This window comes from Lichenostomus cassidix, chromosome 27 (genome assembly GCF_008360975.1).
Source record: "Lichenostomus cassidix isolate B80296 chromosome 27, HeHo_3.0, whole genome shotgun sequence".
Lineage (NCBI taxonomy): Eukaryota > Metazoa > Chordata > Aves > Passeriformes > Meliphagidae > Lichenostomus > Lichenostomus cassidix.
In genome coordinates this window covers 1,272,418-1,285,632 of record NC_139507.1, presented here as the reverse complement: position 1 = coordinate 1,285,632, position 13,215 = coordinate 1,272,418, and the positions used below count along the sequence as shown (strand labels likewise).

The 13,215-nt window shown below is 49.5% G+C and overlaps 1 long non-coding RNA gene across 4 annotated transcripts; it reads left to right on the top strand.

Moving 5' to 3' along the window:
• Nucleotides 1-6: 6 nt before the first annotated feature.
• LOC146426415 (uncharacterized) lies at nt 7-12,960 on the top strand. Of its 4 annotated transcripts, none has more exons than XR_014856665.1 (3): nt 7-7,814; nt 9,746-10,194; nt 11,632-12,960. It is a non-coding gene; the product is annotated as an uncharacterized LOC146426415 (long non-coding RNA). The 4 variants fall into 4 exon arrangements; XR_014856666.1 differs by lacking the exon at nt 11,632-12,960 and having other exon boundaries at nt 7-221; nt 7,679-7,814; nt 9,746-11,216; XR_014856668.1 differs by lacking the exon at nt 11,632-12,960 and having other exon boundaries at nt 7-3,862; nt 7,679-7,814; nt 9,746-11,216.
• The last annotated feature ends 255 nt before the right edge of the window (nt 12,961-13,215 follow it).

The window sequence follows — 13,215 nt, the reverse complement described above, 5'->3', positions numbered from 1 at the left end:
TTCTGCCAAGCAGGTCCCGCCCCGCGGTTCCTCCTGGCGCTGTCGCGCTGCGCATGCGCGTTCTGCCGCGGGGGGCGGGGCAGGGAGCCGCCGGCGGTCCCCTCACGGTCGTGCGCCATGTTGGCAGCAGCTCCGGCCGGTGCTGGGCCCCGCCGGGTCTCTCGGCTCCTTCGGGCAGCGGGCGGCAGGCTTGTTGAGGGCACCTCGGAGTTCCCTCGGAGGTACCTTGGGGCTGTAGTAACGCGTTTTGCCTGTCGGCAGCCGCTCCAGAGACTCGCCTGTTACACTGCCGTTGCCTCCGGAAGCTGAAACTTTCCACTAATTTTAGTTTTTTCTCCTTGTCTAAGTCACCGTCGCCCTTTCCCGGTGAAGTGGCAAGGGAAGGGCTGCAGCGAGTGTGTCCCTCGATGCCGGCGCGTCCCCGGCCGCGGTGCATGGGCTGAGCTCCATCCCAGCCGTGGGGATGGGAGGTGTCCTGCTGCGGGGAGATTTTCCAGTAGTATAAGTTTGCGATAACTTTGATCGGGTAGCCTCTGATGCTCCCCAGTATGCAATACTTCATTATTCCGCTTCTACTTTGCCCAAGTACCGTTATTCTTTTCTTTGACACTAAAGGAAGGGGTGGGTGTGGGTGACTCGGTGCTTGACTCAGTGAGGTAGGAGCAATGGGAAATAGATAATTTCAGAGGTAATTTCAGAGCTTTCAAGAAAGGATTCTGATGAACTTACAGAATCGTAGCATGGAATGGTTTGGGTTGGAAGGGACCCTAAAGCTCATCCAGTGCCACCTCCTGCCACGGGCAGGGACACCTCCCAGTATCGCAGGTTGCTCCCAGCCCCGTCCAGCCTGGCCTTGGACACTCCCAAGGATGGGGCAGCCAAAGTTTCTCTGGCCAACCTGTGCCAGGGCCTTGCCACCCTCACAGGGAAGAATTTCTTCCAGTGCTTATTCCTTCTGGATTTGGACTCCTTGTGAGACACACGAGGAGGGACTGATTCACAGCTCTGGCAGAGTCTATGTGTGAGAACGACAGGGATGGTGCTCAGAGCAGCCTTGGAATGGGCAGTAGCAAGATCCCACATCCCTCACCTTCAGCATACACTGGCTCTGTAAAGGGGCCTCTTGCTCAGACTCCTCACATGGTTCAGAGAGAAAGTTTAGCTCCCTGCAGCTCTTTTATAAGAGGGTTCTATTGTGTCAATTGATCATTGAATGTTGGTTGCACTCAATGATCTTAGAGGTGGTTTCCAACCTGAATGATTGCATGGTTCTATGTTGTGTTGCAGAATAACCCCCTGTTCCCCATTTAACTCTGGGTATGAACCCTGAGTTAAATGAACCTGTCTCAGTAGGTCACTGTCATACCTCGTATGTTGTAGTCAACAGGATTTTCTGCAGGTTACTCCAGAACTTACGGAATTGGTTAAAGTGTACATAAAAAATGTTAGGAGTGAGGTTGCTATTATCAGGTCAGCCCTCCAAGGAGAGAGCAGTTAGTTGCAGGTGGTTTTTGTCCTTCCTGGAGCAGTTTTGAGTTGTGTGCATGCAGAGAATTGAGTTTTGGGTTCATGTTCTGTGTGCTCCTGTGTTTGGGCAGAACGTCACAGAACCCATGATCCACCTGACCTCTTAACATCCCCAAGTAAAGAATCATCCTTATAGAATCAGAGACTAGTCTGGGTGGGAAGGGACCTGAAAGCTTATCTCATGGGCAGGGATACCTTCCACTATCCCAGGCTGCTCCAAGCCCTGTCCAGCCTGGCCTTGGACACTTCCAGGGATCCAGGGGCAGCCACAGCCTCTCTGGGCAACCTGTGCCAGGGCCTCACTACCCTCACAGGGAAGTGTTTCTTCCTAACTGAAGCTGAAAGAAAATTTCAAGAGAGGCAGGAGTTGTGATAATAGCTGGTCACAACATTTAACATAATTTGCCTTTAAAAGTCTGAGGTTATTTTTGCCAGAGTCGTTGAGGTGATTGTGATGTTGCATTTAGGGGTATTTATGACCTTGATATTTCTATCACAGTTGAAAGAAGATCAAACAAAGCTTTTGACAAAATATAAAGGACCTTAATACTCATTTTGTGGGTTTAAACAAGCCACACTTTCTATCAGAGTTATGTTCTGTAGTTTTTGGGGAAGAAGGAGGATGGGAGGTGGACAGGGCTGATAAAAGCACACGTGGAGCTTGTCACAAGCCCAGGTTCAACACTGAAATCCAGAACACACTGCTTTTCTTTTGTGGTTAAATTGTGTGAAATGAATCAATGGTCTCAGTCTTACTGGCAGAGAAGTTTGTCACTCTTGGAGCTGTAAAGAATGTCTTGAAGGCACAAAGAAAGTGCAAAAGGTGTAAGAGTGACGCTGCTGTCAGTGAGCCGTGGTCACGGCACAGGTACAGCTCAGACATGGGAAGAGCCCTTGAGCTGGGAGCAGCAGGAGCACGTAGGGATCACTCAGAGCTCCTGACACCTCTGCAGCCCCAGCAGGGTTTGGAGCAGGGTGAGAGCACCGTGTGTCTGACCCACCAGAGTAGAAGCACTGGCTGGGCCTGGCTCTGTTCTGCCCCTCTGTCCTGCTTCCAGGGGCTCCTACGGCCAGCTCTGGTATCTATTGCAGCAATCAAACTCACAAGTAGTTCTGAGCACCAGCACACATGGAGAGAATGCAAATACAGCTGGGCTCCTGTTTATGGAAATAGCACAGGGCGTATCTGTGACTTGGTTTGGAGAGTTAGCACAAATAGCTGCATTTATAACTGCTGCAAAATATGCAGAGTCCTCCTTGCGAGTGCCCCAGTAGTGTCAAGACCTACTTTGGTGATTACAGTTACAATTCAGAGAGTACCCATGGTCTCACAGAGGCGTTTTGTTCCTGCCCAGATTGATTGTGATGATCCACTCTGGGACCACTGGTCAGGAAAGGCTCTTAGCTGGGATTTCTTGATCTGTTACTCCACGTTTGGTGCTCACTGCATGAGTGTGAGCCAAGAGCAGCATGTTACAATACAAGGACTCGAGCCAGGCAGGCCTTTGGCAGCTTCAGTCTGGATCCAGAGATGGAGACATCTCATCCCACCTTGGCTGATCTCCAGCATCATCCCACCAATCCCAGTGACATGTTAACAAAGGAGCATTCTGACCACTTTGCCCCGCTGCCACCTCAGTCCATGCTCTCCTGTCCTAATCCCTCTCCTAGAAGCCAAGGTCCAGCCCTCATGGACACCACTGAGCTTGGAGCACAGGAGGGGTTGGGGCCACCATGCCTTATGAGCTGGCATTCCCACAGTCTCTGTTCTTGGGTCAAGGTCTCTCCTCCTTCAGGTGGTGTTGGTGTTTGGTGTCTGGCCCTGGCAGCCACACTGGAGAAGCTGTGTGGAGGAACTTGAGGGTTTGGGGTGGTCAGGCAGGAGCTGCAGGCCTGTCTGAGGGGGACCCTGACAGGGAGCACGGGGTGCCTTATCCGTGGGAAGAGCTCCTCCACCAGGTACTGTGGTGATGATCACAAAGCAGTTCTCCGTGCCCTGGTGGGGACATGGGATTGACATGCCAGCTGCACAAACCCTCCCTTTGAGTGGACGCTGGAGCTCTCAGACCCGAGGTGGCCACACAGACCCCACTGCTTTCATTGTGACATATGGAGCCACCTTGAGCCCAAGTGACAAACGGGCTCTCGGCTGTTTCGTTCTTCGGAACTTCATCCTGAAGCAACTGCTTGAAAACTTCACCATTCAAAAGTTTCACTTCCCAAATAGTGCTGTGCTATAAATACCCTGTGCAGTGGGATATGACATTTACTCCCACACATGAGACACAGCGGGCTTTGTAGCTTGCAAACTCCTTAACCCTTGAGTAAACACAAGGTAAGGAGCTGCAGGACAGACTTGTATTGCAGCCTGGGAGCTGCTGTGGGCTGTGGAGAGGAAACAGGAGGAGAATTTCACCCAGAATTATTGCAGTTAGAGTGGAAAAACTCATTTCTTCCAGCTGTTTGGACATCACAGAACTAAAGATGTTACATTAGGAATATTAGTGCTTTATTCCACTCTTATCAACTGATCTTGGAGCACTTTCCTGTCCAAACCAAAGAAGGACTTAAGTTAGTTTGCTTTAATTTCCGATTCTGCAACTGAGTTATGATTCTTGACAAATTTCTTAGTTTCTTGGTTTCATTTCTGTGTAAAACAAATTATAACTGCTATTCTCTTGTTCTTTACATGTTGTGTATACCTATCATAGAATCATGGAACAGTCTGGGATGGAAACCCAAAATAGGATGGAAAGCCCATCCAGTTCCACCCCTTGCCATGGGCAGGGACACCTTCCACTATCCCAGGCTGCTCCAAGTCCCACCCAACCTGGCCTTGGACACTTTCAGGGATGGGGCAGCCACAGCTGCTCTGGGCAACCTGTGCCAGGGCCTCCCCATCCTCACAGGGAGAAATTTCTTCCTTATCATAGAATCAGAAAATGGTTTGGCTTGGAAGAGACCTTAAAGATCATATATATATGTATATATATAACAAAGATATATGTACTAGAAATTCAATCAGTAGGCTGTGTCTGTAGGGTGCACTGACTGAAGTGCTTGGGTGCTGATGTTTCATGAATATACTATATAAATACATGAATACCCTCTCTCTCTCTCTGTATATATATATATGTCTCAATGGGAATAGGTTTGTAATGTTTGTATCTTTCTTATTGAGAAAGGGCTGAAGTCACCTGTATGGGTAGATTTTAAAATGAGTGGGTATCTTATCCCTTGCATAACCTCCCCTCAAGGTGTGTGTCAGGGCCAGTCAAGAGCACGATTATCAGGGCAGCCCAGAGCTGCTGCCGCTCCTCTGCAGGAAATGGAGCCCAAGGTTTTAATGGCTATTTAACAGTGTGTGATGTTGGCATGTGAGTGTTTGTCTGGTGCTTGAAAGACTTTGCAGAAAGGGTTGACATGAAGCTGTGTCTGGGAGGTTTAGGTTGGAGATCAGGGAAAGGTTCTTTCCCCAGAGGTGATGGGGCACTGCCCAGGCTCCCCAGGGAATGGGCACAGCCTGAGGCTGCCAGAGCTCCACAAGAATTTGGACAATGCTCTCAAGCACAGGGTGGAATTGCTGGGGTGTCCTGGGCAGGCCCAGGAGCTGTATCCTTGTGGGTCACTTCCAGCTTGGGATATTCCATGATTCTGTAAGAGAATGTCTTGGGATATTCATGGCTTTATAAGAGTGATGAATCCTGGCATTGGAAAGGGGCTGGTTTCATCTCCCTGGGGTGGGGATATGAAAACAAACAAACTCAGGCCTTTGTAGAATGGGTTTGATTCCGATTCTAATCTCAGTTACATGACATCGATGTGATCCCTCCTAAGTACTTGTGCCAGTGAAAATGCCTCAATGGCTTCCCAAAGTTTTTCATCAGCTCTTTTGAAAGCCAAGCAGTTCCAACTAATCAGAGATTGGCCCTGCAGGGAATACACTGCTGCACAGCTTCCTCTTCTCTTTGCCAAAACACAATCCAGCCGGTTGTGTTTCTGAGCAAGTTCTGCTTTTGGCTCTCGGCGCGGGGCTATCACCAGGAAACACATGGCAGAGCTCTCCAGCTGCAGGTCCTGTCGGGAGGAGCCACAGCAGGCACGGGGAGCAGGGCCAGAGCTCCTCGTCAAGGGCTCATTTATGGGCAGGAGTATCGAGTAAATATCGATTTTCCCTCTCTGCTGCAAGCTCAGCTGGGGATTTCACTGCAATTCCAAGTGACTTGTGTGGAGCTGAATCTTGATCAAATTCTGCTGCAGAGGCACTGGCGCTGCCCTTATCAAAGGGGAAATGAGCATTGGGAAGATAAAGCTGAGATTATTAAAAGCAACCTCTGATTTTGGGTCTTGGGTGGTCAGTTTGAGGAAATCTGAGCATTCTTTTTCTTGTAGATTGCAGGATTTCTCTGGTTGTAATGATTCCTTAAAGGCTTTCCAACTCAGCTCCCTAAAAATCACTTTTGTGGGAGTCACAGGTTGCACCACAGATGTCATTCACATCTCAGATATTTAAGGATATATTAGAGAATAAGCCCCAAATCTTTGTCAGAATATTATGCCACCAGGCATGTGGTGGTTTTCTTTTTAAGCCCCAGCTCTGAGAATTAAGCAGTAAATGAAAAATTGAGATATTCCTTTTTGAAAATAAATTGTTTATATGTAGTTTGTAGAGATCAGAATTGTGAGAAGTCAGGAGGCTGACATTTCTATTTGCCTGAATATTCTTTGCTTTAACTGGTGACTTCTTAATCCAAAATGAGCAATACCTTCCTCCCAGGGAGCTGACTGTAATTCAACCTTTTGTAGTCATTTGTCAAAAATATGTCCCAGCTACAAGCTTTACTCATTAGCACTTGGATCTACATATCAGTGCTTTTGGGAAGGAAAAGTGTGCTGGAGTTTCTGACCAGCATCTCAAAGGACTTTGTCTTTACTGATGTGTAGAGATCAGGGATGGGAAGTCAATGGAGATGCCTGTTCACAGTATTTGTGTAGTTTTCGTACTCCACAGAATATTTCAGCAGCAAGAGGGGCCAGCACTGACATTCACTGCAGGTTTTGCTCTGTGTACAAAGAGAACTTTGTCCCTCGATAGCTGCTCTGGTCACATCCCACTGTGGTTTCACTATGAGCAGATAAAAAGTTTGCCATTAATGTCACACGCTGCAAAGCTGAGAAGTGCCAGGCAGGGTCCAACAGCCACCCTGGCTTCTTGTGTTTCCCTTATTTTGGTCATTCCAAAATAATCCAGGGCTTGTTGCAAGCAAGACACCTGGAAAAAGGAATTTGGCTTTATGGTTCAGCCGAGTGAGCTGGTGGCTGAGCTTCCACTGCAGGGTAATGGCAGCACTTTATAGAATCACAGAATCATTAATGTTAGAAAAGATCATCCAGTCCAGCCATCAACCCAGCACCACTACCATGGTCACCACAAACCGTGTCATGAAGTGCCACATCCACACATTTTTCAAACACTTCCAGGGCTGGTGACACCACCACTGTCCTGGGCAGGCTGTGCCGAGGCTGGGCAACCCTTTCTGCAAAAACCTTTTCCCTAATACCCAACCTAAGCATCCCCTGGCACAACCTGAGGCTGTTTCCTCTTGTCTGTCACTTGTTACCTGACTTCCACCTGGCTACAGCCTCCCAGCTTTGCAGGGCTCCTCATGCTGGACAGCACTGAGTTTGTTCCATACATCTGGTGTGCTCCTTCCACAGCAGAGCACAGGCACTCCCTGGGCAGGCTGGGTACAGGCACGTTTAATTACAAGAATTAATCCAGTTAGCAATTCTTAAAGTCCTTCAGATGTGGACACAAACTGAGTGGCTTACTCAGGATTCAAGGTTTCCTCCACCCCAAATTGCAGTAGTTTCTAAATCATAAAATCATGGAATGGTTTGGGTTGGAAGGGACCTTAAACACCATCTTGTTCCACCCCACCTCCCACTAGACCAGGTTGCTCCAAGCCCTGTCCCACCTGGCCTTGGATACTTCCAGGGAGCCATAATATCTGAATACAATTATCATTTATATGAATAATCTGACCACATATATGTCCAAATATGACCATTTATAAGAATGTGTATGACCAATAATGACCCAATCTATTAATAAATTATTATTTCCATGTCCATTTCTCTCTTTCCTCAGTCCAGAGGGAGGACAGGAAGGTGTACAAGATCACATCTGTGCTCCTGCATCTTGGACAAGACTTTGTTTCCATACTGGACTCATCCCTTCTGGATAATCAAGCCAAGGGCTGGAACACTTCTCCTATGAGGACAGGGTGAGAGAGCTGGGGTTCAGCCTGAAGAGAAGGCTCCAGGGAGAAGTTAGAGACCTTTCCAGTGCCTAAAGGATCACCAAGAGAGCTGCAGGGGACTTGGGACAAAGGCCTGGAGTGTTGGGACAAAGGCCTGGAATGTCAGGCCAAGGTGGAATGGCTTCCCACTGCCAGAGGGCAGGCTTAGATGGAATATTGGGAAGGAATTGTTCCCTGTGAGGATGGGGAGGGCCTGGCACAGAGTGCCCAGAGAAGCTGTGGCTGCCCCTGGATTCCTGGAAGTGTCCAAGGCCAGGTTGGATGGGGCTTCGAGCAGCCTGGGATAGTGGGAGGTGTCCCTGTCCATGGCAGGGGTGGGACTGGATGAGCTTTAAGGTCCCTTCCCACCCAAACCATTCTGGGATTCCATGGTTTATGGAAGCCCAATGCAGGTCCGCAGGGCTGGTGTTACCTGGAGCAAAGCCCCAGCACGGGGCTGAGGGAGGCAGCTTTGGGCACTGTGGGGTGAGCTGTGTGTCAGAGCCGGCTGTGCCTGCGGGCAGGGCGGGGGGCTACCCTGGGCTCGACTTCAGGCATCTGAGCAGAGCCCTGTGCCCCTCTCATCCTGGTCAGGCTGAGCTCAGCCCCGTCCCCTGTTCACACGGTGGTGAAGCAGTGGGGCTGGCTCCGGGACAAGAGGTTGGGAACTTCTCTGGTCCCAGCGCTGCAGATGGGGGCTTTGGAACAAATCTCTGATGGACAAATAGCGTGGGACTGAGCCCACAGTGCTCCAGGCGATTCAACTCCGCAGTCGCTGTCGAGTGCCAGAACGTGGGATCTTGTTGCGAAACATCCTGAGTTCCGTGTCTGCGAGGTGTGCGGGATGCCCTGCCTGCGCACAGGCTCTCACCGCGTCGGGAAAACCTGCCCCAGCTTCCTGCGAGGCTGGGATGCTCCGAGCCCTCACACAGGGTGGGCAGCAGGACAAGCTCCCTGCGCCGGGAGGAGCCAGCGGAGCGGAGCAAGAGCAGAGGAAATCCCGAGAGCGCCGGCACAAGGAGCCCTGCGGGGGCTCAGCTGGCGGGGGCTGCTGTTGTGCAGCCTCCCTTCTGGAATGTCCCCTTTCATCCCAGCCTCTGGCCTCCACTTGAACTGTCTGAAACCCCGAGCAGCCGAGAAGCTCTTTGCTCTTACAGGCATTCAGATGGTCTCAATTGAAGCCCAGCAGCTGCTGTCTGTGTGAGGCTGTTCCACGCCGGCTCTGCCCGGCGCTCATCCCTTGCCTTGCGAGGAGGTTGGCACAGCTCCACGTTCCCATGTCCCCACCTCCTTCCAGCCCCTCCCCGGAGCTGCCACGCTCTGTACCCTCCGAACAGATTTCTTTACTTGGCTGCCACATCCCATTCCCCCACTCAAGTTCCTGCCTCACTCCAGGCTGTCACCCTGCCTGAACACCTCTGCCACCACCTGGGACCTCACTAGCACTGTTTGTAGTTCTAATGCCAGTTACTAATTGTCTCTGCTTGGAAATATGAGAAAATGTTGGAAATATTCACACATTTTCTCCTGTTTCTCATGTGTGGGAAGGGCTAATGAGAAACAGAAAAACAGAAAAGTAAAGGCTTTTCCCTCCCTCCCAACTCCAGTCTTGCGAGACACATCCCAGCTCCAGAGCTTTTGATTGACTATCCTGTCCCTCTCCTGATGTCCCCAGCCTCCCACACAGCTCCTTAGTCCAGTGACACCTCCCTTGGCATCCAGGTTCTCTCCCACAGCTCTGCTGATCTACTGTTAAAGTTTTACATCCATCCAATCCATCCATCATCCATCCATCCATCCATCCACATCGTCTTCCCTCTCTTTATTTCCCAGTGACCCCCCTGCCCCTAGACAGAAAGCCCTCACAAACCTCAGAGCTTTAACTCCCTCTTTGTGATTAATTTTTATCTTCCCAGGAGAAGGATGATCCCGGTGGAAGGAGCCAAGCTTGGCATGGTCCTCATTCCTGCTGTCATGTGTGAAGAGAGATGGAGAGAAATACATCCAGAGGCCCAGAGCTGGGCATGGAGCAAGGACAGCATGTCCAAAGTCATCCCCTCTGCAGGAGCTTACAAGAAGCCATTCCTCTTCCAGGAACCTAAAAATGAGAACAATTTCCTTCACCAGGTTTGACAGCAAGATGTGGGGTCACTGGGGAAATATCCACAGACAGATCCATCAGGGTTGAAGGCAGGAGAACCACAAGTAATATTGGGTTGCAAAACTTAACACCTGGAGTATCTTTGCTTTCCTAGCACCAAAAATGTCCTTTACTAAACAACCTGAGGGCTCACAGATAGCATCGTCTTGGCTGAGGAATGCTGGGCCTGTGAGGCACCTTCAGCTGCTGTGACAGTATATCCTGGTAAGAAAAATTCAGCAGAATCCCGCTCAGCCAGAGCCCAGGATTTAGCAGGGGCATGGCACAAGGTCAGTTTTACACAGACCCCTAAAGCAGCAGTGTTCCAGCAATAGCAGCTGGCTCAGCCTTGGCTTAGGAAGTTTATTAAGATAGATCAAATGGCAGAGACTGGAATTTCTAATGAAATTAAACTAGACTGTAAAAAATGTGTAAAAATGGAAATGGGCTAAAAATTCCATCAGACATTTGGTATTAATCCAACAAAAAAAATGCATGTGATGCTTTAAAGGGAATTATATATTTATCTGGTCAAAATAACAAAGCCCCTATCCTGTGGGATGGGGATTCCATCTGTAGGTGGGATCCATAGGGAGATAAAGAGGAAATTCAGCTAAATGGCAAAAGCAACATGGAGCCATTTCTCTGTGATTCTTCCTCTGGGATTTCCTGCCCACACCTGGTTCACACAGCTCCACAGCTGAGCTCCTCCAGCACTGGTACAGGTTGCCCAGAGCACCTGTGGCTGCTCCACCCTTGGAAGTGTCCAAGGCCAGGTTGGACAGGGCTTGGAGCAACCTGGGATAGTGGAAGGTGTCCCCATCCATGGCAGGGGGGTGGAACAGGATGGTCTTTCAGGTCCCTTCCCAGCCAAACCATTCCATGAGTCTATTCTATGACTCTCGTGTAGTTGAAGGTGTCCCTTCTCTTTCGAAGGGGTTGGACCCTGACTGTGGAGGATTGGCCCTGGCTGGACACTGGGTGCCCCCAAAGCCATTCTGTCACTCCCCTCAGCTGGACAGGAGAGAGAAAATGGAGTTAAAGGCTCATAAGGACAGGGAGGTGCCACTCAGCAAAGACCATCATGGGCAAAACAGGCTTGGCTTGGGGAAATAAGTTTAATTTGTTACAAAGCAAATCAGAGTTACAAACTTTTTATAAATCAAATCAGAAATGCAACCAAATCATAAAACACCTTCTTCCCACCACTCCCTTCTTCACTCAATTCTCCATCTCCTCCCCTCCAATGATGCCTGTCAGGTGGGTGAGATGTCTCAGCCTTTGCAACCTTTTGATTCCTCCACTTCCTCTCTGTAGCTCACGTGTGACATTCTGCCATTGATGTTGGTAGCACAGGTGAGAGCTAGTGGTGGGAGCAGAGAGGTGATTCCATGACCTGTCACACTTCCAGAGGAAGCTCAAGGCTGGTTGTGCCTCTGAAGAATCATGGAATAACAGAATGGTTTGGCTTGGAAAGGACCATAAATTTCAACCAGTTTCACCCCCTCTAAAGGGTTAAAGCTGTAGCATTCCAGCCCATAATTCCAGTCTAGCCCAGCTTTACCCACAGCACAACTGTTGATTTCCCACAGCACACACAGGTGAAGTCACACCTTTTTCTCTGTTCCCAGCTTTGCAAAGCCAAGGTGTTTGTGTTCACAGGATGTACTGCTCACTTGAGGAGCCCAGTAGCAAGAGCAACAAAACAGTAATGGGCTGGAAAAACTCAACAAGGAGTCCCGTAGTGAATCTGCTGGGTGTCCAGACAAACAAATTCACACTCTGCAGAGGACACAATGTTGGCTCCGGGGCTAAACCAGCCCATTCCCACATGGCTTCCGCTGTCCTAAGCCCAGGTCCTTCTGGTTAAACACTACTCCCCTCCTGGGGAGTTCTTGGTCAGAAAAATATTTCCATCTGTCATCGGGAGGCTGCTTGAATTGTTGGGAACTTAATAAATGGAGAAAGGAGTCAGCTCAGACTGTTACAAATCAGAGGCCGTCAAGTATGGCGACAGGCTGAGGAGCTGGGGGTGTTCAGCTGGAGAGAAGAAGCTTCAGGGAGATCTTAGAGCCCCTTCCAGTGCCTAAGGAGGCTCCAAGAAACCTGGAGAGGGACTTGGGACAAGAGATGGAGGAACAGGAGAAGGGGGAATGGCTTCCCACTGCCAGAGGGCAGGGATAGATGGAATATTGGGAATAAGGAGTTCCTGGCTGTGAGGGTGGGAGGGGCTGGGATGGAATTTCCAGAGAAGCTGTGGCTGCCCCTGGATCCCAGGAAGTGTCCCGGGTGGGAGTGGAAGGTGTCCCTGTCCATGGTGTGGGAGTGGGAACAAGATGGTCCTTAAGTCCCTTCCAGCCCAAATCCTATGATTCTAGACTGAGTTTAGCTAAGAAAAGGTTAAGGAGTGACTTGATTGTGTTCTCCAATGGAGATCCTGATGTTAGAGGACATTTATTTTAACCAACAGTGCAAACAGCCAGGAGGAGGGAGGAGGCAAATCCAGGCTGGCACGAAGAGCAGGAAAGACTCATTGAATTCACTTTAACTCCATCAGTGAACCAAAATCAAGTGTCTCTCTCAGCTTGACCATCTCCCACACTAATTCCTGCATTAAAATAAACATGTCCTGCCACAACATGGAATTGCAGCACAGGATAAGCTCACGGTTGTGTCCCCTCCCAGCCCGTGTCATGTTACACTGTCACTGCTTTGACTCAGACACAAACTCTCCGGTTTGGCTCATGTAACCTCAGACACAGAAAGAGCTCATTCATCAACGGGATCCCAAGATGCTCTTGCAACATCACGGGGAAAAGCTGCTGCTTTGCCAAGTTTAGAAGGAGGCCTGATTCTCTTCTCTGTACACCAGGCTCAGACATGTCTTAACAGATGAACAATTTATTATAGAAAAGAGCAGCAACTCCCCTATTAAATAGAAGCAGCTCCTACCCTGTGAGGGTAAGGAATAGGTTCTTCTTTTTTAATGTAAATGCATTGCTTTAAAAAGTCTCTTTTGAAAAACAAAAAAATCAGTGTCTTACAAAAAACGAGTCTGAGGAGAATCTAAAGCATCTTTCACCCTCTCCTTCTCACAGGACACTCATTGTCCCCCATTGCCAGAGGCATTCTCAGACTCCTGGATAAGGAGCCTGGACAGGACTGTGTCCCCTGGAGCCACATGTATTGTCTCATGTTCCTTGAGCAGGAAGCAGCATTTTGCTGCCTGTCTCACCAAAGGGCTGC